Source organism: Panicum virgatum, chromosome 2K, assembly GCF_016808335.1.
Source record: "Panicum virgatum strain AP13 chromosome 2K, P.virgatum_v5, whole genome shotgun sequence".
In the NCBI taxonomy this organism is placed as follows: domain Eukaryota; kingdom Viridiplantae; phylum Streptophyta; class Magnoliopsida; order Poales; family Poaceae; genus Panicum; species Panicum virgatum.
Window position 1 is genome coordinate 23174718 of NC_053137.1, and position 27213 is coordinate 23201930.

Sequence of the window (27213 nt, forward strand, 5' to 3'; positions counted from 1 at the left end):
TTAGGGAGGAACCAATACTAGAGGATTTACCAAATAACATTTGATTTCATCCAATACCTTCTGATGTTCCTCTCCCCATACAAATTTCTGATCAGCCTTCAACTTCAGTAGTGAGCTGCACGGCTGAATCTTTCCGGACAGATTAGATATAAATCTCCGAATAAAATTAATCTTGCCGATCAATGACTGAAGTTCAACTTTTGTTGTAGGGGCTTCAACCTTGTCAATGGCTGATATAGTTTTCTGACTAATCTCAATCCCTCGCTCATGTACCATAAAACCCAAGAATTGTCCATCCGACACACTAAAGGCGCACTTGTTTGGATTCATCTTTAAACCATGCCTTCTTGTGCACTCTAAAGCTCTATGCAGATCGGCCAAATGCTCTTGGTGCCCCCTTTGAATTCACAACTACGGCGTCAATATATATTTCCACAATTTTGCCAATGAGTTCATGAAAAATATAATTCATGGCTCTTTGATATGTAGCACCAGCATTTTTCAGTCCGAAGGTTATGACTACCCATTCGAACAAACCAAGATGTCCTGGACATCTGAACGTAATTTTGTGGATATCTTCTTCTGCCATAAAGATCTGATTGTACCCAACATTGCCATCCATAAAACTGATCACCTTGTGTCCAGCAGTGCCGTCTACCAACATATCAGCTATCGGCATGGGGTAACCATCCATCGGCGTAGCCTTGTTGAGATCTCTGAAATCAATACACACTTGTAATTTGCCATTCTTCTTGTAAACAGTAACCACATTTGAAATCCATTCGGCATAATGACACTGCCGAATAAAATTAGCTTCGATTAACCGTGTGATCTCGGCCTTTATATCTGGCAAAATCTTAGGATTGCACCGTCTTGCTCCTTGCTGATACGGCCGATATCCCGGTTTTATGGGTAAACGATGCTCCACAATAGATCTATCCAAGCCAGGCATCTCGTAATATTCCCAAGCAAAGCAATCGTTGTATTCTTTCAACAAACTCTTAAATTCCTGCTTGTATTCGGGATCCAGGTTAGCACTAATAAACGTCGGCGTTGGTCTATCACCATCTCCGATATCAATTTCTTCTAGTAAATCGGCCGACGTAAACCCATGCTCCAACTTTCTTTCTTCTTCTAGGAACTCATCCATTAAGAACTTTCTGAAGAACCGACTGCTTGGATCGTTGTGGAACTATTACCGGCCGATTCATCATCAGCCTTAGCTTTAACACGCCAGACCTGTGTCTTGACTCCCTTCTTGTTTAGAGTTTGCTCTTGCTCTTCCTCTATAATCTCTAGCTGGCGAAGCCTCTGAACATGTCGCTTCTGAGATCTGGTCAAACCCCCTAGACACCATTGAGGTCGACCTAAACGATCAGGCTCGCGTTCTGGATCTCTCCACATCGGCTGATCGTCTTGCATTCTATCATCGGCCATCTGTTCTAGCCGATTGTGTGCGGGGTACTCTTTTTCCAGCAGGATCATGTAGCATGGTCCTGCCCCCTAGTCGATCATGCACCGATCCCTTTTTTCCTAGCCGATCATGCACAGGAGTACGTTCACATCAATAGGGTTCATCAACATGACGTGACCTCTTATATGATCGACTACCTTGACCATTGCATTCGGGACAAATCATATGCCGAAGGCAATGTCAACCCTTCTTCCCAGCAATAGACAAAGAAAGGACACCTCCAATGATCTTTCTCACGACGTGCCTCCTCTTCTTTACGCTGCTGCCGTTCACGATCACGCTGAAACTTGTTCAATAGCATTTGAGAAGTGACATGTCTACGCAGCGCTGATGAACGCTCAGCCTCGTCCTGTGGACTCTTTCCTTTGACCTCATCGGCTGCTATCTGTGCTTTAGGATCAACAGCTCCAGATTTCTTGGCCGATGATGACGTCAGAATCTTGGCTTGAGAAGGACCTTTGTCTCTGGCCACATCAACCATGTTCATGGCGAAAGGGTGCCCATCGATCTTCATCGTCTTCTTGGGAGTCTCAAACTTCAAGTTCCCTTGCTCGAAAGCCATCTGAATTTGCTGCCGGAAGACTTTGCATTCATTTGTATCATGCGACGTGGCATTATGCCACTTGCAGTACTTCATATGCTTGAGCTCTTCTTTCGACGGGATCTTGTGATATGGCTTCAGCTTGATCAACCCTTCCGACAATAACAAGTCGAAGATCTTGTCAGCTTTGGTGATGTCAAACCCATATGACTCAGGCTCTTTCTTCCCAAACGGACACGTCACTGGCTTTTTGCTATTTTGTATTCATTCAGCCGATGCGACCGTTTCTTGCTCCTCTTCAAAATCATCATTAGTAGAATATTCTACATAGTTTATCTTCTTCTGAAAAGGCTTCTTGGACTCATAGGATCGAGTCTCTCCTGACATCCTGGCCGCAATCTGGCTAATGCTCTCAAATTCTTGCGATGCATACTTGTCTTTGATGTGTGGCAAGAGTCCATTAAATGCAATTTCTACCAATTGTTGATTGGACAAAACCAGACTGTAGAATCGGTTCTTAATGTATCTAAACCTTTGAATAAAAGCAGCAATTAATTCATCGTTCCTCTGCCTTTAGCCAGTCAAATCGGTCAACTTTAATTCAGTAATCCTAGAGTAGAAGAACTGATGGAATTGTCTTTCTAAATCGGCCCAATATAATATGGAATTCGCTGGTAAGGTGGTGAACCAAGCAAAGGCCGATCCAGACAAAGACAAGGAGAACAACCGAACTCTGAGTGCCTCATGGTTGCCCGCTTCTCCCAATTACAGAAGGAATCTATTAACATGCTCCATGGTAGAAACTTCTCCCTGCCCCGAGAACTTTGTGAAGTCAGGCATCTTGTACTTGTGTGGGAGAGGAATCTGATTATAAGCCGGAGGATAGGGAGTCTTGTACATAACAGATTGATGCTTTGGTCTTAAGCCAAACTGCTCCCTCATCACTTCAACTATTTTTGCATTCCAATCAACTTGCTGATCAACCGCTGGCATCTTCTGAGGAGAAGCCATGCTCGTCGTATTTGTCATCATTGCAAGCTGCTGAGCTATATGATTCGTCGGCTGTTCAGCCGATTGCATCTGGTGTGCATGTTGAGCTACCTGATTGGGTGTCTGCTGAGTCATTGTCGGCTGTGGAACCAATGGACTAGATTGTTGACTAGTAGTATCCATGTATAGCACATTGACATATCGCAATTGCCCAGTTGCCTGATCATGGAAAACCCAGTTGACTCCTTTCTGGTGAGGGAATTGTGAAAGCAGGATTTCTATAGGAGACTAGGGTTGGAGCATAATTGTGAGACGCTGCTGCGGGGTTATCGGCGGTGGCGCCGATGCATTGGATTGTGAAGCCATCTGCGGACTCCATGTGCGTAAAATTATCCCACCAATCCATTCTCAAAAGAAGGGGTGGGTTATGATGCGTAAAATTACAAAAATATTTTTAGATTATAAATGAAGCGTCACTTTAAGGAGAGTATTTTAAAAAGAGTATTATAGTAATAAAAATAATATATCTCCAACCCAAACCCACCCAATATCCGATCCAATTCCCTCCTGCTCTGCTATCCAAACGGCACCTAAGGAAAAAAACTTTATTTCGTTTTGGCGCGCCGAGCTGCCGAATTCGCGCCCTCCGCTGTGTGTGTGTGTGAGAGAGAGAGAGGCCAATCCAGCGGCGGCCCTCGTGCTTGTCAGCGGGGAGGATGGCAGCAGAGGAGGCGGAGGGCGACCGCGTGATCGAAATCGTGTCGGCGGGGTCGATCTACCGCCGCGGCGGCGACTGGGAGCGCAAATACTGGAGCTGCTCCAGGGTAAGGCTGCCAACCAGGGCCTAGGGTTTCGTCTTCTCCTTCAAATCCCCTTTGTCTCGCCCAGCTTGTTGCTCGCTCGCCTCGTTCTCACGGCACGCGGATTCCCCCCGCGGGCTCCAGTGTTGAGGCATTACTATCGTAGGCTCCTATTTATTTATTTGGTGGGATTTAGTTTGGGGATTTGAACAGGAACGAAGTCTATTAGGATGTGCATTTGCAACTTTGAGACTAAATCGCAGCTCGGCAGCAATTCCAGCTACCGCCCCCCCTTTTTTTAACAATTGAGTACACACTATATGGTACAATGCTTCTGTCAGGGATCTCATTTCTTTTGGTAATTTATCCATGGTTGCCTAATACATGATGTGTTATTCATCCAAGGGCAAGGATAGGTACCCTTATCCGGTAGGTTACCATGCAGTCCGCCTTTTCTCTGGGATATCGTACGCCATGGAAATCCAACAGGGGCCCAGGGGGCCGATATTCCTGGTGATGAACATTCTGCACCGATTTGGCTTGCCTGTGTATGGAAACAGATGATAGCCTGATAAGTTCAATTTGCAGGTCACATCCACCGAAGGAGACTCGGCGACAGGGGAGACCCCTGATTTCGCTTGGAAGAACCTCCAGAAGATGACTGGGGCTAAAGTCAGGAACTGGCTGATAAGAAGGTCCTTCCCTCAGAAGATTGATGGTGCTGAGGCATGTCCTGATTTTCTGCACCTTTAGCTACTTCGCCATTTCACATCGCATCAAAATAGTCAAGGTTCTTCTTGCTTATTTTATTTGTACCAAGATGACATGCTGTGATTGATTTTGTATTTAAAATAGTTAAGGTTCTACACACATAGTGATGAGCATTTTTATTCATGCAATTGAGAACTATGTTGTCCTATGCAGCTTTTCGGGTTCAAAAATGCATCTGTTCAGAGATTGCTTCGGGAGCTCATAGTTGATTCAACTGGAGCAGTTGAACTAAACTTGCCTTGTGCAGTCGCTTCTGAGGATGTTGTACTGTTAGCTCACAAAGATGCAGCTGATGTTTCTGAGGCTGAAGATCTACCTGTTTGCTTGGGCCTAGAATGTGGAACTGCTAAAAGAAGTATTGAGCCAAGCCAGTTGGGAAGCCCCGCTAAGAAGGTCCACTACCAAGACATGTTTACTTCAGTTGATAATTGCAATGTATCTACTCATAGAAATGCAAATGAAGTAAGCTGGACCCTTCTTTCTTTGCACTCCTCTTCCCCTTGAAGTGTCGTTGGTTCTTGATTACTTACGTATCACGCGTTAGTTTTGTCAGCCAACTAAAGAAATTACATAACGACTTATCTAGCCTATTGGTAATTATTGTCTAAGGCTAGAACATTCTTTGATTTAGTGAACTTTATTTCACGTGTATAGCACTGAATAATTCATGTTGGACAATTTTGGAGTACTTCTTTCATTCTTTGTAACTTCAGTAATTAGGTATGTGCTGTAAAAAATACGTAGTTTTTTCTGCTCTCTCTTTGCTTTATTCCTATAGGAGTTATGTAGCCTTGCTTACTGAACGCGCCTCTGGCATGTTTTCTTTAATTATTGAATGAGAACCTTTTTTTGGATAACAGTTATCACCCCAAAGCCTGAGACTTTCGTGAAAATTGAACAGTATACTTCAATACCGTTAGGTGAGAACATGCACCATGATAGTGCACAAAATGTCTTATTATCACACAAATACAAATAAATCTGCACCAGTCAGGATGTTAAGGAACATTGTTATCATGCAAGTTTCGAAGGTCAATTGTGACCTTGTTAATCATCCTCATGTGACACTGCTACTTCTGTGTTGAAAGGCCATTGTTTGATGATGATTGTTGTTTTTCAATGTTCAAGCGAGGTCCTACAGGTAGAGCACTGTTGGAAAATGTATCTGATTCAAGATGCATGCTTCCATCGCTGGAAGAAGTCTCTGGCAATTCAAAATCCACTTCTCTTGATGATAATTTGGGAGAGCCTTCTCCAGTTTCATCTGAACAAGTTGGTTTATCTTCTGGTTCTTATTTGAGCTCTGAAAATACTGATCTAGAATTGGCTGAGAAGGAAGTAGCAAAGTCTATGATGTCTATTTTGCTTCCCCATGCTATTCCCCTTCTCAAGAAAATTAACAAAAAGAAGAAATCCAAGCGTAAAAAGAAAGAAAAGTCTACTGTTTCAGTGAGAACAGCTTCAGCTCACAATCCATCGAATGATCGCTGCCAAGGTAACTAAATTTAGTTCTCTTGTGGAAATATATCTTTGTTGTTGACTTGTTGCGGAAATAGTTTTCATGGAAAATTTTATTAATCATAATAGTTAGATGGTGTTCCTTTCCTTTGATAAGGGAAACTTCTATAGCCAAGCAAGCTGCCTCGTTCAAAGTCTTACGATTTACGACATTTGACAGATGATTATTTTTCTTTTATGTAAGAGAGATATAGGGCTGAATGATTTCTTCTCTTTAACAGGTTTAATTGTACCTACAATTATTGGTGAAGGTATAAGTAAAAATAGTTCTGGAACGTGTGACCATGATTGTGATATCATTAAAAAGGGCTCTGCTGATGATGACTTCAAAAATGTGTTTAAATTAGGCAAGATGAATGATTTTGTTGCTGATAGTTTTGAGGATGATACACAGATTTTGGGCGATAACAAATCCAAATCCATGGATGTTCATCATCATGAGTCTGATGATACATGCTCTAGGGGACCTAATGAGAACTCAAAGCTGATATATGGAAAAACTGAAGATCATACTAAACTTTATGAGTGTCAGGTTGGTGTAAATGATGGTACAAATGCACCTGATGTGGTATATGGTCATGAAAAAGGTCTATATATTTTGTCTGATTCACTCCTTGCTTGTCTAGAGGAAGAGTTTGGTGGGGAAGATAGTTACCACCCTGCAAACTATAACCAATGTAATGGTGATGTTGAAAAAATTCAATTTGAACAGCAATCTAATGACCTTACAAATGGTACAAAAAATGGCTCATCAGTTTCAATAGATGTTTCATACCATAATAAAACTAGCAGTGGATCAATTGATGTTTGCGCACAAGCTTTTGCTAGACAAGGTTCAGCGGTTTCAAGGAATGGAGTGTTTAGCAAATGTATTACCTCCAGGTCATTCTAATACATGTAATGATGCTGCAAAGTGGGTTAAGCATGATGTGAGTTCAACTTCAATTGCCCCACCTGTATGTGAGGCAAACTCATCATTGTTGGACGTGCAGGATGAACAAGATCATACTAAAGTGCCAGCAATTGATCAGAAGGAAAATAGGCTTCATGGTACTAGTTGCCATTCTGACAATGTTGAGTTTGTTGACAAATATGTTGCTTTTGAGCCACCAGAAAAAGGCAGGCATTCTAATGATGGGTCACAAGGAGTAAGCACAACTGAAATGTGGCCTGTTGGTGATGGACCTGAAGCAGGTAAAGGAAATGTGCTTGGCAAAGTGGAAGAATGTCAGGCTGGATGTAGAAATGGTAATAAGAACATGATGTCTGTCAGTTTGCAAAGCAATGTTTGTGAACGCATACCTCTGAAGGGTGAAAATGATGGTTTTCATCAACCGGGTCATGCCCTTTCTATCACTAATCATACACATGGGTTACTATCTGAATACACAAAAGCGCAATCAAGCAGATCAGCTTATCACTTAGAGCTTGTGGGATGCTACCTGCACCAAATGCCTGTCTTGTCTATCATGTTAAACACTAAAAATCATAGCAGCTTATATATTTATGTATTCTGTGGCCTTCTGGAGAGCTGCCAAAGGTTTGTTTATGTTTATACTGTCAGTAAAGACCAGCAAGATGCACCACCGTGTTTTGTCGGCTACACTCTTCTACTTCCTTCCTTGGACCAGTCTTGTACAGGAAATGTAAGAGCTTCCTGTGATCACAATTACCCCTCCCTCTTGGTGATGCAACATTGCATTAAAATCCTTTATACTTTTGTTCTTTTCAGTTTTCATTCGGAAAATCTGGTTTGCAATTTACACCTGATGGCCAACTTCTGGTCCTCATGAGCTGCATCAGAATACCTTTTTGCAGGTTGTAGTCTTAATCCCTTAATGACATGCAGGAAAAATGTTGGATACACCCCTTAAGCTGGTGCTGATTAAATATGCTTATTGACAGGATGCAGAACATTGATTGCTTGTGCTCGGTATGCAAGTTGGGCCAATGCGAGGATAATTCTTTGAAAATTGTATATGTTAACTTGGGTTATGTCTCACTTATAACCAAGTTGATGCCTTATGGGAATGGGACAGTGTCGTGCATTTTGATCTGTGAACCAAATTACATTATAGCTATTGAAGACAACAGAGACTTGCATATCTGGAAGATGGTCAATAGTTGGAGGTATGTATTTTCTATAGTATAAGCATTAAATGCGCTCCTTCCATCCTAAGTTTTTCTCCCTGACGAGTATGATATTATTCTAGTAATTTTCTAGTTTTCATTTTAAAAGGTTTAAATGAATGATTGTGCTCTGCTATAGAAATCAAATCTTGTATCAGTCAAGAAATGTATACACCAGAAACTAGATATGCTCGAATATGTCAATTAATCATGTACCGTATACCAAAAAGTATTTGCATTAAATAAAGCTTATGGTTTCCTAATGATTTGTAGGGTTTGTCGTTGAAAAACATACTGCCGGCCTCCTACATTCATTTTTAGTAGGCGTATTAGGAAAGTCAAACCTCATAAATTTTGTCCAATATTTATGAATGCATGCTTAGTGTATAGAATTATATGAATAGTTTCGTATTTCAAAAATATTTTCATGCGGCATTGATTTTGTAGCTATTCGTGATATTGTTAGAGAAATTATTGGTCGAATTATATCTAGGGGGTGGTAAGGGCCACTTCGCAATCCAACTTGTCCCTTATATATTTTTAGCTCAAAATTATATAAGATTAGATCCCAACCCTTTAACAGCCTGGTCCTTAGATTATCTAGGCTAAATTTTAAGGCCCTTTACTACCCCAAAATATATCTCTAAAGCTTTCTTATCCTAGTATGTTGTATGTCTACTAAAAATGAACGGAAGTAGTATTTACTTCATAAGAATAAAAATTATGTAATATAGTTTAAAAGGAGTCCTAGTGGAAACATTTGAACTGATGAGGTTGTGAAAACTTTCAATTTTTAAATAATTGACTAGAAGTTAGGTGTTACGTTCCGGGCTGGTCGGGCTGGACGGAGCAGTGTTGGACGGAGGAACTTGGCGCAGGTTGTAGCTGTGGTGGGTGGAAGGTCGAGGTCTGGGACCCCGGCGAGTCGGCGCCGTCGGCAACGTCGCCGGATAACTGGGAGAAAGAGACGGGGAACAGAGAATAGGCTGGGAAGCTAGATGTATCTCATTAACTGCATAATCCAAACCGATACAATGTGATCTTATATAAGATTATCTCCAGGAAAGCAAATATAACTAAGCAACAAGAAAGTACACAACCAATCTCCTAAATCTTCTCTAACCGAAACGTCCATATCTATCCGTTGGACTTGCAGCCGGATTGTAGACCGTCTGGGACTCCTTTAGCCACGTTTGTTGCCGGACTCCTGCGGCACGACCATCCTGTTGCGGCGCTGATAGGTCTTGCCGGTCATAACATCTCTCCCCCCTGGAGCAACAGCTCGTCCTCGAGCTGGTAATCAGGGTACAGTCGCTTGAAATCGTCCAATGCCACCCAAGCGGCTGACGAAGCATCCTGATCAACCCATTGCACTAACACTTCATAACGACCACGGGCAAGCCTACCTCGGAGAACCTTGGCTGGCTGAGGGCAGACACGCCCATGCTATACCGGGGGCAAAGGAGCTGGCGCCACAGGAGGAGTTCCGTGAAAGGGCTTGAGTAATCCAACATGGAAAACATTATGCAAGCGTGCTCCTGCTGGCAAGTCCAAGCGATAAGCCACCTCGCCAATCTTTTCTGCCACTTGATACGGCCCAAAATATCGTGGACCGAGTTTGCCACGACCCTTCACAGCGAGAGAAGCCATCGGCCGATGGAGCAAACGAAGCCAAACCCACTGGCCTACTTCAAAGGATAACTCTCTATGTTTCTTGTCATACTGCACTTTAGCATACTGCTGTGCCTGCTCCAGACGATCACGAATTTCCGCAATGAATTCATCTCGCTCAAGTAGCTGTTGCTCAACCGTCGGCAAGCGGGCTTCACCCTGTTCATAAGCACGCAGCGCAGGGGGATCACGACCATAAACCACCTTAAAAGGCGAAGTCTTTAGTGATGCTTGATAAGAAGAGTTATAGCAAAACTCTGCCCAAGGGAGCCAGCGAATCCACTGCCTAGGCCGATCTCCTGTCAAACAGCGCAAATACATAGCTATGATTTTGTTAGTAGCCTCTGATTGTCCGTCCGACTGAGGATGAAAAGCAGAAGTGAACTGCAAACGGACACCAGTAAGATTGAATAACTCCTTCCAAAAATCACTTGTGAAAACTGGGTCCCGATCGCTCACAATAGTTGCCGGCAGCCCGTGTAGGCGAACAATCTCCTGAAAGAAGGCCTTTGCCACTGATGCAGCCGTGTAAGGATGTCCCAAAGGAATAAAGTGTGCATACTTAGAAAAACGATCCACCACTGTCAAAATAACTGTCTTGCCATTTACCCGAGGAAGAGCTTCAATGAAATCCATGGCATGTCAGACCAAACTGTTGATGGAATGTCTAGCGGTTGTAATAACCCACCCGGCCTTAGATGTTCTGTCTTATTTCTCTGACAAGTCTCACAGTTCCGCACATACTCCCGCACCAAACGACGATCCCCCGGAATGTGAAAGTCAGAACGGAGGCGGTGGAGAGTCTTCTGGATACCCTCATGCCCTAGACCATGAGCAAACTCCAGCAAGGAAGGAACAACATCATATGAGGCCGGAACAAACACCTTGCCATTCTTGAGCAGCAACTGATCCACCATTGACCATCCATCTATACTTTCCTGGGCCTTATTCCTGTACTCCCGTAGGGACTGATCTGCCTCCAGTAATTGTCTGAGTGTATCAAAGAAAGAGAAAACTGGGACGGATAGAGCATTGCATACCGCAGAATTTTCCTCATCGCGACGAGAGAGAGCATCAGCCACAATATTTGAAACCCCAGGTTTAAACTCCACACGGAAGTCATATCCCAATAATTTAGTGGCCCAGTGATGTTGTGGAATTGTTGAAAGGCGTTGATCGAGCAAGTATTTCAGGCTTTGATGATCTGTACGGACGACGAATTCTCGGCCCCACAAATAAGGCCTCCAGTGCTTGACTGCTTGTACTAACCCAATGAGTTCACGCTCGTATGCGGCCAGCTTGGCATGTCGAGGCGCGATGGCGCGACTGAAGAAAGCAATAGCCCCCGTTCCTTGATGGAGCACAGCACCGAAACCTGACCCAGAGGCATCACATTCAACAATGAAAGGTGAACTAAAATCTGGGAGGTGTAGGACTGGAGCGCTGGATAGTGCTTTCTGTAGGGCGTTGAAAGCTGTAGCGGCTTCCTCGGTCCAACGAAACCCCTCTTTCTTCAGCAGCTTGGTGAGAGGTGCAGCTATCAGCCCGTAGTCCTTGATGAAGCGGCGATAATACCCGGCCAAGCCAAGAAATCCCCGAACAGCACGCACTGACTTGGGCTGCGGCCATGACAAGATAGCTTGCACTTTGCTTGCATCCATGGCCACTCCCTGAGCCGAGATAACATGGCCAAGGTAGCCCACTGATGTTTCCCCAAAGGAACACTTAGACTTCTTTAGAAAAAGCTGGTGTTGCTGTAAAGCCTCAAATACCGCCTGAAGATGCAGCAGGTGCTCAGACCACGATTTGCTATATATCAAGATGTCATCAAAAAATACCAACACAAATCGTCTGAGAAACGGCTTCAAAACTGAATTCATCAAAGCTTGGAAAGTCGCTGGTGCATTTGTTAGGCCGAAAGGCATCACCAAAAATTCAAATAGGCCCTGATGAGTGCGAAAAGCCGTCTTTTCCACATCTTGAAAGCACATGCGCACTTGATAGTACCCTGAACGGAGATCCAACTTGGTGAAGAACCGTGCACCCCGCAGCTCGTCCAGTAGTTCTTCTACAACTGGAATGGGAAATTTGTCTTTGATGGTAGCAGCGTTAAGAGCCCGGTAATCAATACAAAGGCGCCAGGAACCATCCGGTTTCTTTACGAGTAACGCAGGAGAAGAGAAAGCTGATGAGCTGGCTCGAATAATGCCTTGGAGAAGGAGTTCTGCACACTGTCTCTCAAGCACATCCTTCTGAAGATGAGCGTACCTGTAGGGCCTGACTGCAACTGCTTCTGTACCCGGTTTAAGGCGAATCCGATGCTCAATGGTTCGCTGCGGGGGCATGCCGTGGGGTTCTTTGAAAAGGCCGTCAAAAGACTGAAGCAGTTCCGGCAGTAGGGTGCCCGGTGGCGTCTCCAAGGATCGAAGGACATGGCCGGGCGGCCGTTCAATGCCGCACCACTGGATTCTCTTGTCTGCTACCCGGAACGTAAAGGTCTGCTCTTGGAAATTCCATTGAATGTCCCCTAATTGACTCATCCAGCTGACTCCTATCACCATATCAAGGGAGCCCATAGCCAGTGCGTGTGAATCAAACCAAAAATAATCACCGCCAACCTTGCCACGCACCTCAGCTAGGCGTCCCGGGCTACGGACGTGATCACCGTTTCCCACTGTAACATTCAGAGCTTCACTGGTGTCCAGAGGGATACCCAAGTCCTGGACAACACGGGTATTGATGAAGTTCTTTGACGAGCCGGAGTCAAGGAGAGCCGTGAGCCGGCGGCCTCCAAGGAATACCCAAACCTTCATCGTTGGGGCTTCTCTGGGTTGGATGCCCGTGAGGGCGTGCAGGGATATGCTTGGTGGCTTTTCGCTCTCGGCGCGAGAGGCCAGAGGCGTGTGGAGGAAGTGTAGTTCAGGATCTCCAATGTCCTCCCTGGGCTCGTCATCATCGGCGTCGTCCGGTACGATCTCGATCACTGCAAGTTGTTTGCAGCGGTGTCCAGTGACATATTTCTCGGGGCAATTGTAACAAAGCCCCTCTGCACGGCGCTGGGCCATCTCAGCGACTGTGAGCTGACGGCGAGGGAGCGACGCTGCACGTTGTGCTCCTGCTGGGCGGCCGGCAGCTGATTGGGAGGCCGGAGCCGGCCCAGCGTACACCCCGGCCGGCTGGCCGCCGGGAGCTGCGAGTTGCCCGCCCGGACGGAACGGCGCGCGACCACTCTGCCGCTGCGACGCCGGTTCCAGGGCTAGCCGTTGCTCGAAGGCACGAGCGTAACGGATGGCGTCGTCCAGTGTCGCCGGAGATTGTATGGCCACGTCTGTCCGCAAAGGATTGACGAGGCCCGCGATGAAGAGTTGAACTTGCTGGCGTTCCGAGAGTTCCACCTCACGACAGGCGAGCGCGACGAACTGCTTTGCATAATCCTCAACCGTGCCAGTTCTGCGCAAGAGAGAGATCTCGCCTAGGGGTGACTCTGTGATGGCCGGCCCAAATCGGCGATGTACCAGTTGACAAAAGCGCCGCCAATCCGGTTCGCCCTGTGTTGTTTCAAGCCGGTAGTACCAAAGCTGTGCTGCATCAGTCATGTGCAGCGAGGCCATCCAAACCTTCCTGTGCTCCGGGGTGTTGTGGCCTCTAAAGTACAGGTCACAACGATTGATCCATGGCAGCGGATCACCAGTTCCATCATAAGACGGGAACACCATCTTGGGCTTGAGGAAGGCCTGTTCGTCCTCCACGGGATCCACGCGCGCAGCCCCATATCTTGTCTGCACTGGTGGTGGTCGTGGGAACGGCGGCGGTGGCGGCAGTGGCGGCGGCGGTTGCCGCGGCCTCGGTCCAAGTACTCCATCATCCTCCGCAGGCTTCTGAGTGTTGCTCGAGCCGGACGAGCGATCGCTGACTTCCAAGCGCTTAACTGCGACGGTGATGGACTTGAGGTGATCGCCCGCTTCCTTCATGGTTTGCTGCAGCGACTCCACAGAAGTCGGCAGTGCCACCAAGGAGGCGACGCTAGGGACCAAGGGCTCCAGGGCGGACACCGTGGTGTTCATCTTCTCCATGAGAGTCTTGAGATCCTCAATCGACTGTTGAAGAGCATCCATGGTGATCGGGGTACCTGAGCAATCTGATACCAGATTGTTACGTTCCGGGCTGGTCGGGCTGGACGGAGCAGTGTTGGACGGAGGAACTTGGCGCAGGTTGTAGCTGTGGTGGGTGGAAGGTCGAGGTCTGGGACCCCGGCGAGTCGGCGCCGTCGGCAACGTCGCCGGATAACTGGGAGAAAGAGACGGGGAACAGAGAATAGGCTGGGAAGCTAGATGTATCTCATTAACTGCATAATCCAAACCGATACAATGTGATCTTATATAAGATTATCTCCAGGAAAGCAAATATAACTAAGCAACAAGAAAGTACACAACCAATCTCCTAAATCTTCTCTAACCGAAACGTCCATATCTATCCGTTGGACTTGCAGCCGGATTGTAGACCGTCTAGGACTCCTTTAGCCACGTTTGTTGCCGGACTCCTGCGGCACGACCATCCTGTTGCGGCGCTGATAGGTCTTGCCGGTCATAACATCAGGTCTAATAAATTACACCAAACATTAATCCTTTGGAAAACCTTGAGGTTTTCTAAGTTCTATACTACAATTACAAAGTCACTTAACATTCCAATTTCCTTTTTCTTGTATTTGCTAACAATTAGAACTCTGTCTGTGTACTGATTGTCCTTATATATACATCCCAAAGCTACAAGGAGAACTTTGATACTTCCAATATGGTGCACAGTACAAAACTAGAGTGTTAAAGATGTCCAAGAAAATTTGTCTACTTCAAATGCCTATTTGTTTGTCCTGTGGATGCCCTAGTATTTCTAATGAACACATGTTAAGTATATCCTTTCATATTTTTAAAATGTTTTCTCAGTATTTCTTTGATGCATTGATCATGCAATATGTCTATCAGTTCATCCAACGATAAACCAAATTCCAACTCCTTAGGCTTGATTTAGTTATCTGTTACAACTTTATTTCCTTTGTTTACCCAGCGAGATATCTGAGCAGTATGTGATTCCTAGTTTTGGTAATATGAGTCCTATATTGGAGCTTGGAATAATGCCAAAAAGCAGCTCTCTTATTATTGGCCATGATGGTTCAGGCGGCTTTTATTTGTGGTAAGTTCTTGCATCTTAATGTTATCACTTTGTGTATTCTGCAGTAGTGTGTCTTGGTTACTGTTGACATGGGAATTGTACTGTAGTGTGTAGTGTCGTGGTTACTATTAGGCATATATAGGCCCAACATGGGCTAAGTGTATACATACACAGCTATACAGGCCTATACATGCCTAATAGTTACTCATGTGGTAGTTTCTTTTGTTGGGGATTAGATTTTTTGGTTTGTGGTGTAGGAGAGAATAATAGATTGTATTCCTCCAAACCCTAGAAGGGTGGGATATATAGATCCTATACATGTGCCTCTAGACGAGCCTCTATACATGGGCTACATATACACCAACGCCCCCCCGCAGTCTGAACTACCGGCGCAGCGGTATTCAAGACTGGACAATAAGAAAGCCAACACCCCCCGCAGTCTGAACAACCGTTGCAGCGGTGTTCAAGACTGGACAAGAAGAGAGTACAAAGGGCAAATACCCCCCGCAGCCACAACTAGCCACATGCTACGTTGAGACTGGAGCGAAACTCCGAGAAGGTCGAGGAGGGTAGTCTCTTGGTGAAAGATGTCAGCAAACTGGGAGGTAGTCGGGACATGGAGTACCCGAACATCGCCGATGGCGACTCTGTCGCGCACGAAGTGTAAGTCGATCTCCACATGCTTTGTCCGCTGATGCTGGACGGGGTTGGTGGAGAGATACACGGCGCTGACGTTGTCGCAGTAGACGAGCGTGCTCTTGGCGAGCGGGCTGTGGAGCTCCGTCAAGAGTTGTCGTAGCCAGGACGCCTCCGCCACGCCGTTGCGACAGCACGGTACTCCGCCTCGGCACTAGAGCGGGAGACAACCGGCTGCCGCTTGGACGACCAGGAGACCAGGTTGCCGCCCAGGAAGACGGCGTAGCCGGAAGTGGAGCGGCGAGTGTCCGGACAGCCAGCCCAGTCAGCGTCGGTGAAGGACCAGGCCGAGGTCCACAGTGCCACGGACGTAGCGGAGGAGACGCTTCAGCGCAGCAAAGTGTGACTCCCGTGGATCATGCATATGAAGACAGACCTGCTGAACAGCGTAGGTGAGGTCCGGCCTAGTGAAGGTGAGGTACTGCAAAGCGTCAGCCAGACTCCGGTAGGTAGTAGGATCAGCCACCGGATCACCCAGATCAGCAGACAGCTTCGCCTGAGTGTCGACAAGAGTGGAGCAGGGCTTGCACTCAGTCATCCCAGCCCGCTCCAGAATATCAAGTGCGTACTGCCGCTGGTGAAGTAGAAGACCAGACGGGCGAGGCTCAACAGTGATGCCCAAGAAGTGGTGGAGCTGACCAAGATCCTTCATAGCAAACTCCTGCTATAGAGAGATGACACTCTGAAGCAACTGCTGACTAGAGGTTGTGAGCACAATGTCGTCGACATAGAGCAGCAGATAGGCAGTCTCATCCCCACGGCGGTAGATGAAGAGAGACGTGTAAGACTTGGCCTCGGTGAACCCCAATGTCAGCAAGAACGTGGCGAACCGAGAGTACCAAGCCCGAGGAGCCTGCTTCAGACCATAGAGAGACTTGTTGAGCTGGTAGACCATGTCCGGACGACTGGAGTCCACAAATCCCGCTGGCTGAGAGCAGTAGATTGTCTCTGACAGAGTGCCGTGAAGAAACGCATTCTTCACATCCAGCTGGTGCACAGGCCAAGAGCGAGATAGCGCAAGTGAGAGGACTGTGCACACAGTAGCAGGCTTCACCACTGGACTGAAGGTCTCATCATAGTCCACACCAGGCCGCTGGGTGAACCCCCGGAGAACCGAGCGAGCCTGGTAGCGCTCCAGTGTGCCGTCAGCTCGGCGCTTATGCGTCCAGATCCACTTGCCAGTCACCACATTGCAACCAGACCGACGCGCCACGAGGTCCCACGTCTGGTTGGCGAGAAGAGCAGCGTACTCCTCTTCCATCGCACGACGCAAGTGAGGATCCGCCAAGGCGTCGCGGACAGAGGAGGGTACCGGAGAGACCCGCGGCTCTCCCTCGGTGGCGGAGAGAGTCGCGGCCTGAGACGCCATCCGCCGAGTCACCATAGGATGGATATGCCGAGGACCCCGATGGATGACTGGCGGGTGGTACACCGCCAGCTCGGCTCGAGAGGGAGCCGGTGGAGGCGGCGACAGCGACGGGTCCGGTGTAGGCGTCGTAGGAGCCTCCGGAGCCGGAGGCGGCGCCGGTATCGGCCCCGAACGACGCCGGTACACCTGTACCGGCTTAGTGTACCGCGGCGGTGCCGGCGTCGGCGTCGAACGACGCCGGTACACCTGCACCGGCTGGGCGTACCGCGCGAGTGCAGAGGAAAGCACCGAGGCCGCGCGTGGCGCAGCAGGAGACCGGTTCCGCGCGTGGTGCGACCGCGGGCACCGGGGCCGCGCTCGGCGCAGCAGGGATCACCGGAAGCGGTGCTGGTGTACCGGGAAAATCTGCAGTAAAAGGACAGACAGGTAACGGTGGTTGAACCACCGGGTCAGTTGAAAACATGGACTCCAACTCGGGGTCAGGAGGTGTGGAGGAGGTGGAGTAGGGGAAATCCGACTCGTCAAACACGACGTGTCGGGAGATCAGAACGCGACAAGAGGTGAGGTCAAAGCATCGGTACCCCTTGTGGTCAGTGGAGTAACCAAGGAACACACACCGAGTCGAGCGGGGCGCCAGCTTGTCAGAAGCGGTGACGGAGGTGTTAGGGTAACACGCACACCCGAAGACCCGAAGGTGGTCGTAGCGAGGAGGGGTACCGAAAAGAGCGTGGTGTGGAGTGGGAGCAGGAGAAGCAGTGGACGGAAGGCGATTAAGCAAGTAGGTGGCGGTGTAGAGGCTTTCAGCCCAAAAGCGCGGGGGCAGAGATGCCTGGATCAGAAGGGTGCGCACAACGTCGTTCGTCGTGTGAATCATCCGCTCAGCCTTGCCGTTCTGAGGAGAGGTATACGGACAAGACATGCGCAACTGAACACCCCGAGAGGAGGAAGGAATGGGAGGTGGAGTTATCGAACTCACGCCCGTTGTCGCACTGGACGGCCTTAACGGTGAGGCCGAACTGAGTGGACGCCCAGGCAAAGAAGTGGAGGAGGGTGGGGAAGGTCTCAGACTTGGCGCGCAAAGGAAAAGTCCAAGAATAATGAGAGAAATCATCCACCACGACCAGATAGTATTTGTATCCAGACATACTGAGTACAGGAGATGTCCACAGGTCGCAGTGAACAAGATCAAAGGCATGCGTCGCATGCGAAGAAGAAGAAGAAAAAAGAAGTCGAACATGGCGACCAAGCTGGCACGCATGACAGAGGTGCTCAGCAGGAGCCCTAGTACAAGGAACATCGGTACTACGGCTGAGCTGAGCCAGCACGTCGCGGTCAGGGTGACCAAGACGGCGGTGCCAGGTGGTGGAAGACGGCGTCGCGGCAAAAGCGGCAGACGAAGAAGAAGGCGAAAGTGGTGCAGCGGAAGACGGAAGGCGAAGGGTGTAAAGGGGGGCCGTGCTGTCACACCGGAGGAGCGGACGCCGGGAGGCCGAATCCTTTACAGTGAGGCCAGAAGAGTCAAATTCGATGGAACAAGAATTGTCAGCTGTAAACTGACGAATGGAAAGAAGGTTATGAACCATTTGAGCAGCAACAAGGACATTGGTAAGACGAAAAGAACCAGGAGCAGAACCCACAGCGGTGATAGGAAGGCAAGACCCATCACCAACCATGATGGAAGAAGGACAAGAGGGGTGTGGGGGCCGGACAGAAGAGAGGATACCGGAATCTGGGGTGGTGTGGAAGGAGACACCCGAGTCGGCGATTCACTCGGTGCTGACCGGCGGCGTCAGCCCCATGGCGCTGAAGGACTGCGCTAGTGCAGCCTGGTCCCACCCCCAGGCCAGGTCGGCTGCTGGCTGGGCTGAGCGGGCGGGGTCCAAAGCGGCGCGAACAGTGGAGCAGCACAGGCGAACATGGCCGCCGGCTGGGGCTGAGGACGAGGGCCCCCCTTGACCCTGAAACGGCCCTGGCCACGGGGTGCTGAAGGATGGCCAGGGCGTACCTCCAGGGCCAGGAGCAGGAGTCGGAGTCGGAGTGTCCCAACAGCCTCCAGCACTACCACCATGGGTAGTGCCTCCAGCACCACCACCACCACGTCCGCCCCGCCGACGATGCCCGCGTCCTCCGCCACCCCCGGTCTGGCTGGTGAGAGGAGCACCAAGGAGGGGGTCGATCCAGGGTCCAGATCCAAAGGGTAGAGCCTGGTGGGAGGACGAAGCACCGTGCTCGGTGAAGGGGACGGCGGGCGGGACCAGGAAGTGGTGCTTCTCAGCGGCGACCCGACGAGTGAGAGCGTCGGCCGTAGAGCGCTCGCGCTCCCAAGCGAGGGCAGACGCGCGGCCCGCTCCTGAGCCGCCGAAGCCTCGGACTTGGCAGCGAGGAGGGCCGCGGCGACTTCGGCGGCAATCTGCTGCCCGCGGAAGGCAGCGGGGCGAACGGCGCGTCCGCGGGGGGCATACCGAACGCAGGCACGGGCGCGGGAAGGGGCGGCGCCGTGGGCGCGCCCTGGCGCGGCCACGCACACGCAGTTCCGGCGGCAGCGGCGCCAAGGGCGCCAGGGAGACCGGTCTGGGCGTCGACGGCGAGGGCCAGGGCGCCCTGGGCAGTGGCAGCGGCGGCGTTGGTGCCCACGCTCGCGCCCTGCCCGGCCCTGGGCGGCGGCAGCATGGTCCAGCAGGGGACGCGCCGCGCCTGGGGCAGGGGCGGCGGATCCGGCGGGGCGGCCCTGGTGCGCGACGGTGGCGACGTCGAGCGGCTCGCGGGGCACGGCAAGGGTGCCGGCGGAGCGGCCCTGGGACGCGACTGTGGCGGCGTCGAGCGGCCCGCGGGGCAGCAGCAGCAAAAGTGCGTGGCAGCAGGGGATCGGGGCCAGCGACAGCTCCGTGGGGCGGCCATGTACCCGGGGATCCGGCAGCAGGGGCAGCAGCGGCACCCTGGGGGGGCGGATCCGGCGTCCTGGAGGCTGCGGGGTGGTACCTGCGGGCTCAGGTCGTGCACGGGCGGCCGCAGATCGCCCAGCTCGTGCGCGCGCCCGTGCCTGCGCGAGCGGCAGTGGCCGCAGTGGCGCCCTGGGGGGCGGATCCGGCGGCGGGGGTCGTGGGGCCGGCCGCACCGGCCGCGCCCGCGCCGGCCTGGCCCGTGCCGCCGGCGGCGTCCAGCGCGACGGCGTAGGGCGGCCGCGCAGAGCCCACGACGGCGGTGTCCAGTGCGAGCCAGGTGGCGGCTGCAACCGGAGCAGGGGCCGGAGCGCGCCAGGCCAGAGCAGAGGAAGAGGAGAGCCAGGCGCCGGCGGCCGGAACAGGGGAAGAGGAGGGAAGGAGAGAGGAGGGGGCGGCGGCGGCTGGGGTAGGGAGGAGAGAACTCTAAGCTAATGATACCATGTAGGAGAGAATAATGAATTGTATTCCTCCAAACCCTAGAAGGGTGGGATATATAGATCCTATACATGGGCCTCTAGATGGGCCTCTATACATGGGCTAACATATACACCAACATATGCATCTCCCATGGCTCATGCCAGCTATATCCAAATACTTGTCGGATCAGATAAATATAAGGTGGAGAGAGAATACAAGAAATGACCTGAGCCATCTCTCATGCAAGATATGTCTTCACCTGTAAGGCTGTAAAAGGGGCATAGAATTTGCTCAAATTAGTGTTAGAGCATAAAGACCTATCTTAGGTGCATTTTTTTGGTGTCTTGCAATAAAACAATCCACCTTTGGGAACTTTTGACATGAAGTTACCCAATTACCACCATGACATCCACCTATGCTGGCAGACATTGCCCTTAGAACTTGGTTTATTTTGGGTGCATGAGCCCGCGCACGTTTTTGGATTGTGGGTTGTTTGGAGGCAGGGGTCTGAGGCATACATCAGCCTCGTCTATGGCATATACATCAACTCATGTGAGCTTTGGAGAGAAGTAGGGAACAGAGCTAGTGGTTCGCCTGCAGGTTGGCCTACTCAGTTAGAGAAACCTGCATCCGGATCTTCTCCCTCACCCACAAAGAACATTGTCATTTTGTCAGCCAGTTTTTTATCAGTGTTTCTTTTGATGTTATGTGTTGCTTGCTTGGGTCTCAAACTCTCAATTTTTGTGAAAGTGCTTGGTGAAGAAATGTGGAAGCTGAGTAGAAGAGATTTGCTGCGTTTGTGAATCACGGGAGCAAGTTTGGAGTACTTTTCCGGCTTTGTCAAACTGTTATCGTATCATTTACAATGATAGAAAATAGTTTCAACTGGATGAGCAAGAAAATGCTGACGCCGAAAGTTAACTGACAACAGCAATTTTGTATTTAATTTGATGGGAATTATGCATTTTCATACTCCAAAGATGCTAATAGGCTAAAATATTCAGAGTTCAGTCCATTTTTGTCGCAGTATGTAAACAGTTTTGAGTCCAGTTATATTATGTATTTGTGTCTGAATCGACAAAAATGTAAATGGTAATTCTGCTAACTTTATACCTTCAGCACTACCTTTATCAACGAACATAGGCTTTATCATTCTTTAAGACATGGGTTGGTCGATAAGAAATAAATTGTGAAATGGGAACCAAACTCAAGGTTCATAAGATTACTTCAAACTTTTATAGAAGGCCTACCATGTTGAAGGGTTGATATAAAAGTCTAAAAATCCTTAAACTAATAGGAACTAGCAATAGATCAGAACATACTTGTTATGCATGTGGGGCAGTGATGCAAGGACTGGCTACACGATTACTGTAACTTGCATCATGTAAGCTGAAATGTTATCTTTAAATTACTTGACTACATGCATATATCGTAATTTGTTAGCCAATCATGTAGTTATGTTTCTAGGATTCATTGTTTAATAACAAGAATTGTTAGTGGCTATGTTGCCCAATGCACTAACAATTCGTATTGCATAACAAAGAGATTGCTTGTCTGCTCTTCTTACTTTCTTTATGTTAACAAGCTTCACATCATAACAAATGTGAACATGCATACATGTGTGCATGTCAACAATTGACCTATGCTTTATAAATTCCAGCTTTTCTTTAAATACAGTTCTTTTTTATGATCTACTGCCTTCAAATATTCTTTTAACAGACATGATTTTACAAAATTAAATATTTTTCTTAGGGACATCTCCAAGCGCACACTATTGGCAACTTTTGCAGCTCCTGGAAACATTGTCTTCCAGATTCTGCCAGTAGGCTTTTGTAGTTTGCAGGAGGGTATTATTCATGCTCCAGTTGATGACATAGATAAGAAGCTACGAGAGATCGGGATCAGTGACATGTCCAGAAAAATTGACCAGGATCACTTTATGAGAGATGATATAGGAGTTTGGGTACTGATTTCTTCTGCTTCAATAGCTGAGTATCAATATGATCTTCGAACCAAGGAGCACAATCCGCGATGGAGGCTAGCTCTGCTAGCAAAGAAGAGAATTGTAATGGGAAATATTTTGGATACAAGGTATGCTCACTTCTCCATAAACTGTTATGCCGCATGTTGATTTTTTCAGACGAAATAGCACATACTGACAGTTGCTCTAATATTTGTTAATGGCTTTGATTAAGTATCATCATTTTATGTTTATGACAACCGTTTAAATTACTGCTGGCGATGTATATTGATTAATGCTTATTTCCACAAGCTGAAAAAAAAATCTAACTAACCACACCTAATTTCGCATGATTGCTGCTACAGAGCAAGGACCAGAATAGAAGATGATAATAATTTTTTTTATCAATTTTTCCAAAAGTACTATATGTTGTCATGAGTATCACGAAGTATAGATTTAGAATTGCATGTCACAGAAGTATATATATTTAGCAAAAGAGATTATCAACAAATTCAATCCAGCCACACTGAATGGGATTTTATAAGGTTTTGGTAGGTTTTCTCAACATGAACCTTACTCTGACTCCTTGCATAGCACGTTGCAATGTTCAAGCCTATCAGGGCCTGGCCAGCTGGCCAGCCACCATGATGGACACTCTGATTCTTCAGTCATTTTGTGCTTGTGTATGAGCGGCAGCCATGTGTGGTATTGTTATGGCGTGTTGCTTTAGTGCACAATAGATTTCAGTGGTTAGCCTAGAGATAAGCCTTTATTGCTAATGTTTTTCTTAGCTTGCTTAGATGTCAGGTTGGCTTCAGGTTTGTTACAGTTAGTGTTTAAAGGCGACAAGGCGAGCTGGGTACGCCTAGATGCCTACGCGGCGCCTAGGTGACAAGGCATGGCTGTTGCCCAAGGCAAGCTGGGTCTGCCTAGATGCTAGGCGACGCCTTTAGAACTATGCAGCTAAGTCCTGATAGCTAGAGATAAGGTTTACTAGCTCAAGCTGTTACGGCGATTATCAAGCAATGAATAATCAAAGTAAAGTCCACACACAGTATCCCATCTCCTCAGGGCTATTCCACCTCCAAGTCGCTTCAGTTTGACTTCCCCGACAGATGTTTACTGTCTAGAAACCAATACATATTAACTCGTCTACCACTTCATTGTCCCTGCTGGCTATCCTCGACTGACTGTTCCATCTTTGTGGAGACTGAAAATGTTAAATGGCATGCAGGGCTATCATCAGCATAGTAATATAGCATGCAATTCTGAAAACTGAATTACATCTAGATTTTTATACGAGCTACTGGATGAAGGTATTGACTAGTTTTCTACTTTGCTCGCTTAAAGCTCCTCATCAAGAAAGGTAAAGGGTTGAAATACAAGAAGAGAAAAATATTTTTTAACCAGATTTCGGGTTTTATTTCGGCGCGATAATACCATTTCTCAGTTTCTCAGTTGAATGTTCATCAGTTTCTCTGATAATATGCATTTTTCTTTTCAGAATTACTGCTTTAGATGCCTCCGGTAGCTATGGATTTGCTGGAACAAATGGTGGCCAGCTTTATTTGTGGGAATTGTCTTCTGGGAGAAAACTGATTGGTGTACAGTGTTTCAACCGTGACACAGAACCATGTCTTCTTGATGTCTAGAATGTAGAATCTTGGAATGTCAAAACATGATCTATTCTTACCAAATGGGCAAGGCAATGAGAATCCATTTTTTATTCTAATCTTGAGTGATCACATTCGTAACAAAATAACTTGTAGCATTATTTTTAAGTACTCAATACTTCTAGGAACTAAGTAGGTTTGGAGGCCGTGGCTAAGCTAACCTGTGGCCATTACTACTGTGTGCCCAACAATGTTAATCAATAACCATAATTGTTCTTGTTACAATCAGATTTGGAGTGAATTATCTGTTTTATATTATAATGTTTTCTTTGGATGGGCTAAACCTTAAACTTAGCAATAGCTGATTAGCCAGCTGACTTTAGATGGCTAAAATTATCAATGTCCTGTTTGGATACATGTGTTAAAATTTAGCTGTGTACAGGGAAAAGTTCATTTTGCCCCCCATAAAACGTGAGGGGTGAGGATGGATAAGGTTAGGTGGGGGTATTTTTGTCTTTTGGCTAGATGGTTGCATCCAGTAGTCCACTTTAGCTCCTCTTGTCTAGCTAATGGGTAAAAGTGCCTCTGGCTAAGTTTAGCCATGCATCAGCCCTTCCGTTTGGATCCCTAGTGGCCAACTTTATCCCGTTCAGCTAAATTTTAGCTGCTAAAGTTTAGCCCATGTGATCCAAACGTGGCCTAAGTATGTTTGGTAAATAAACCACTCGTAGTTCTAATCAAATGTAACGATTGTTCACTAATCTCCAAGTTGTGTAATCAGGTGGGCCAGTCTCCTGTGTTGCTGTTGATGCCAAATCAGGTGCAGTGGCAGTGACTGACGGTGGGTGCGAGGTATTACTTTACACTCAGGACAAGGTACTAACTGATGCCGGGGCAGATGAGCACATGTTTAGGATGGACAAAGTAACTGTCGCGGCAAGCTAACAGAAGTTTTGCTATTGTGTATATGTATAGCTTACAGTTTGCTGTGTGTACAAGGTTTTGGTTTGTTCTGTACTTTGTTCTGATCTCCGGACTCTGCACTACAGCAAGTGTATTCGTCTGTTGTAAGTTGCCCCCACCTGCTTGACATGTTAGTTACAGATCTTGCAGATGTCAATGTTAGCAAGCATGCATATGCTCTTTGCAGACAGCTGCTGAAACACTAATTGCAAGGGCCATGAACCATGAATAAAAAGTTGCCAGAATTTAAAGCAAGTAAAAATATGAGAAATTGTTAGGTGACATCATATTGAAACTAAAATGTATGCATAGTTATTTTTCCTTACATTGTTCACTTATGGTACTTTCTTTCTTGGCATCCATCTTTGTGTTATTTTGATTCTTCTTCCTTATCTAACATCTTTATATATGAATTTGTGCTCATGTCTATTTGGGTCATTTGTGCTTTATTTTAAAAACTTTTTATATGTATGGTATAATTTTTTTTACTTAGACAAGTGTGCATGGAGGGCCTTTGTTATACATGCCCTAGGGCCTTGCAAACACCGACCCAATAACCACGAAAACGATACTTTTTGAGGCTTTCCAATGTGCCTATGTGACAACCCTCCGTAGTCTACGCCGAGGAAAGTTGAACATTGAGCGGTTGAGCCTGGTTTGAACTAGTTCTTTCTTTGCCATGAACGTAGTTTTTTTTTTAGAAATAACGCCATGAACGTAGTTGGGGTGGCCGCAGCAGTTGCAGTTGTATATCTAGCACTCATGGAGGCTATTTCATGTGACGTGTGAAAAATTTCCATCCATTTTAGAATTACAAAAAGAGAATATATCATCGTAATATTGACTTAGATGTGAACTGTTTTGTATGTCAAACTAGATGTGTACTCTCTTCGTCCTAAAAACAAATTATTTTAGGATTCAAAATTTGTTTAAAAATCAATTAATTGCCAAATATGGGTAAGAAATAGGAGTAATGGTCATTTTATGTTCTTATTAATTTGTCGCAACTTGTTTTTTTTAGGACGGAGGGAGTATGTGCTGACGATTTTAAAGATACTATTTTTTCATCCGCACTGATGCTACTTTCAAAAGAAATGTCAATATAACGACTATAAAAGAAAATACCGTTTAGCTAAATGAATAACCTTTGTCAACCTAAAGAAAATAAGGACTAGGGATTTAAAATATAGATATGAGAAACACACCACTGCTTTGCAAGTGATTTTTTGATTTACCTGCAACAGACGAAGTATGGAAATAGATACTGCAAAATAAATATCTGGGTATGCATATGCATATGCTCAATATCGCATAATAGTTCAAACTCTTGCAATAATTCAATTGCTTATACATATGCATGTAATAATTTAGAATGCCAATATCATGTAATTGAGTGCCCAAAATGGTATGTCATTTATTATTACTTAGGTTAATCAAATATGATTTTATTTTGAATCTGACCTCCTTGAATAGACGAATCTATGTAATAAGTTATAAATGTCAAGTAATTTTTTTGTTAATTTCTTTTGTTATGCATAATCTAGTTAAATTTGAACTCATAGGGTGTTCGAATGTTTCAACATAAGTGATATAAATTAATGTTGCCTTTACTCGATATTAAAAGAAATATCCATGTCTGATCGTAACCACGTCCGGTTAGCTCTGTATTTGATACACAAGAAGCAATCTGTATTCGTATTTGTATCCAAATCTATCCATGTTCGAATCCAAATTTAATAGACAATGTGAAAATAAATACAATATCAATGATATCTGTCTATATCCAATCCGTTTACATTCCACCTGCTGGTCGAAAATAGTATACGTCAATTTATCAAATATTTTTTTAGCATAGGGACCTTATCGGGAACAATCTAGCAATAATGAATACACTCCTTCCATGCATCATGAGCAATGGTGTGTCCGGAAGAGGATGAATTCAGCTGGAATTTCCATCTGAATGGTGTGTTGATGAAATCATAATACTTTGACCTTGATCCGTATTAAGGTCCCAAACATTAACATATATATATATCTGGAAACTAAAGGCACCACACTAAGAGTAAAGACCCTTTTTATACCTTTGAAGAGGGACAATCTAACAAATTATAACCTAATTAGACGCTATCAGGATAGTAAAAAGTGTTTTCAATTTACTCCCCTCAATGTAGCCAAAATCTGAATAACCCCTT

The 27213-nt window shown here is 46.8% G+C and overlaps 1 pseudogene; it reads left to right on the plus strand.

Moving 5' to 3' along the window:
• Positions 1–3580: 3580 nt before the first annotated feature.
• Positions 3581–25227, plus strand: LOC120672306 (annotated as a pseudogene).
• Positions 25228–27213: the final 1986 nt, after the last annotated feature.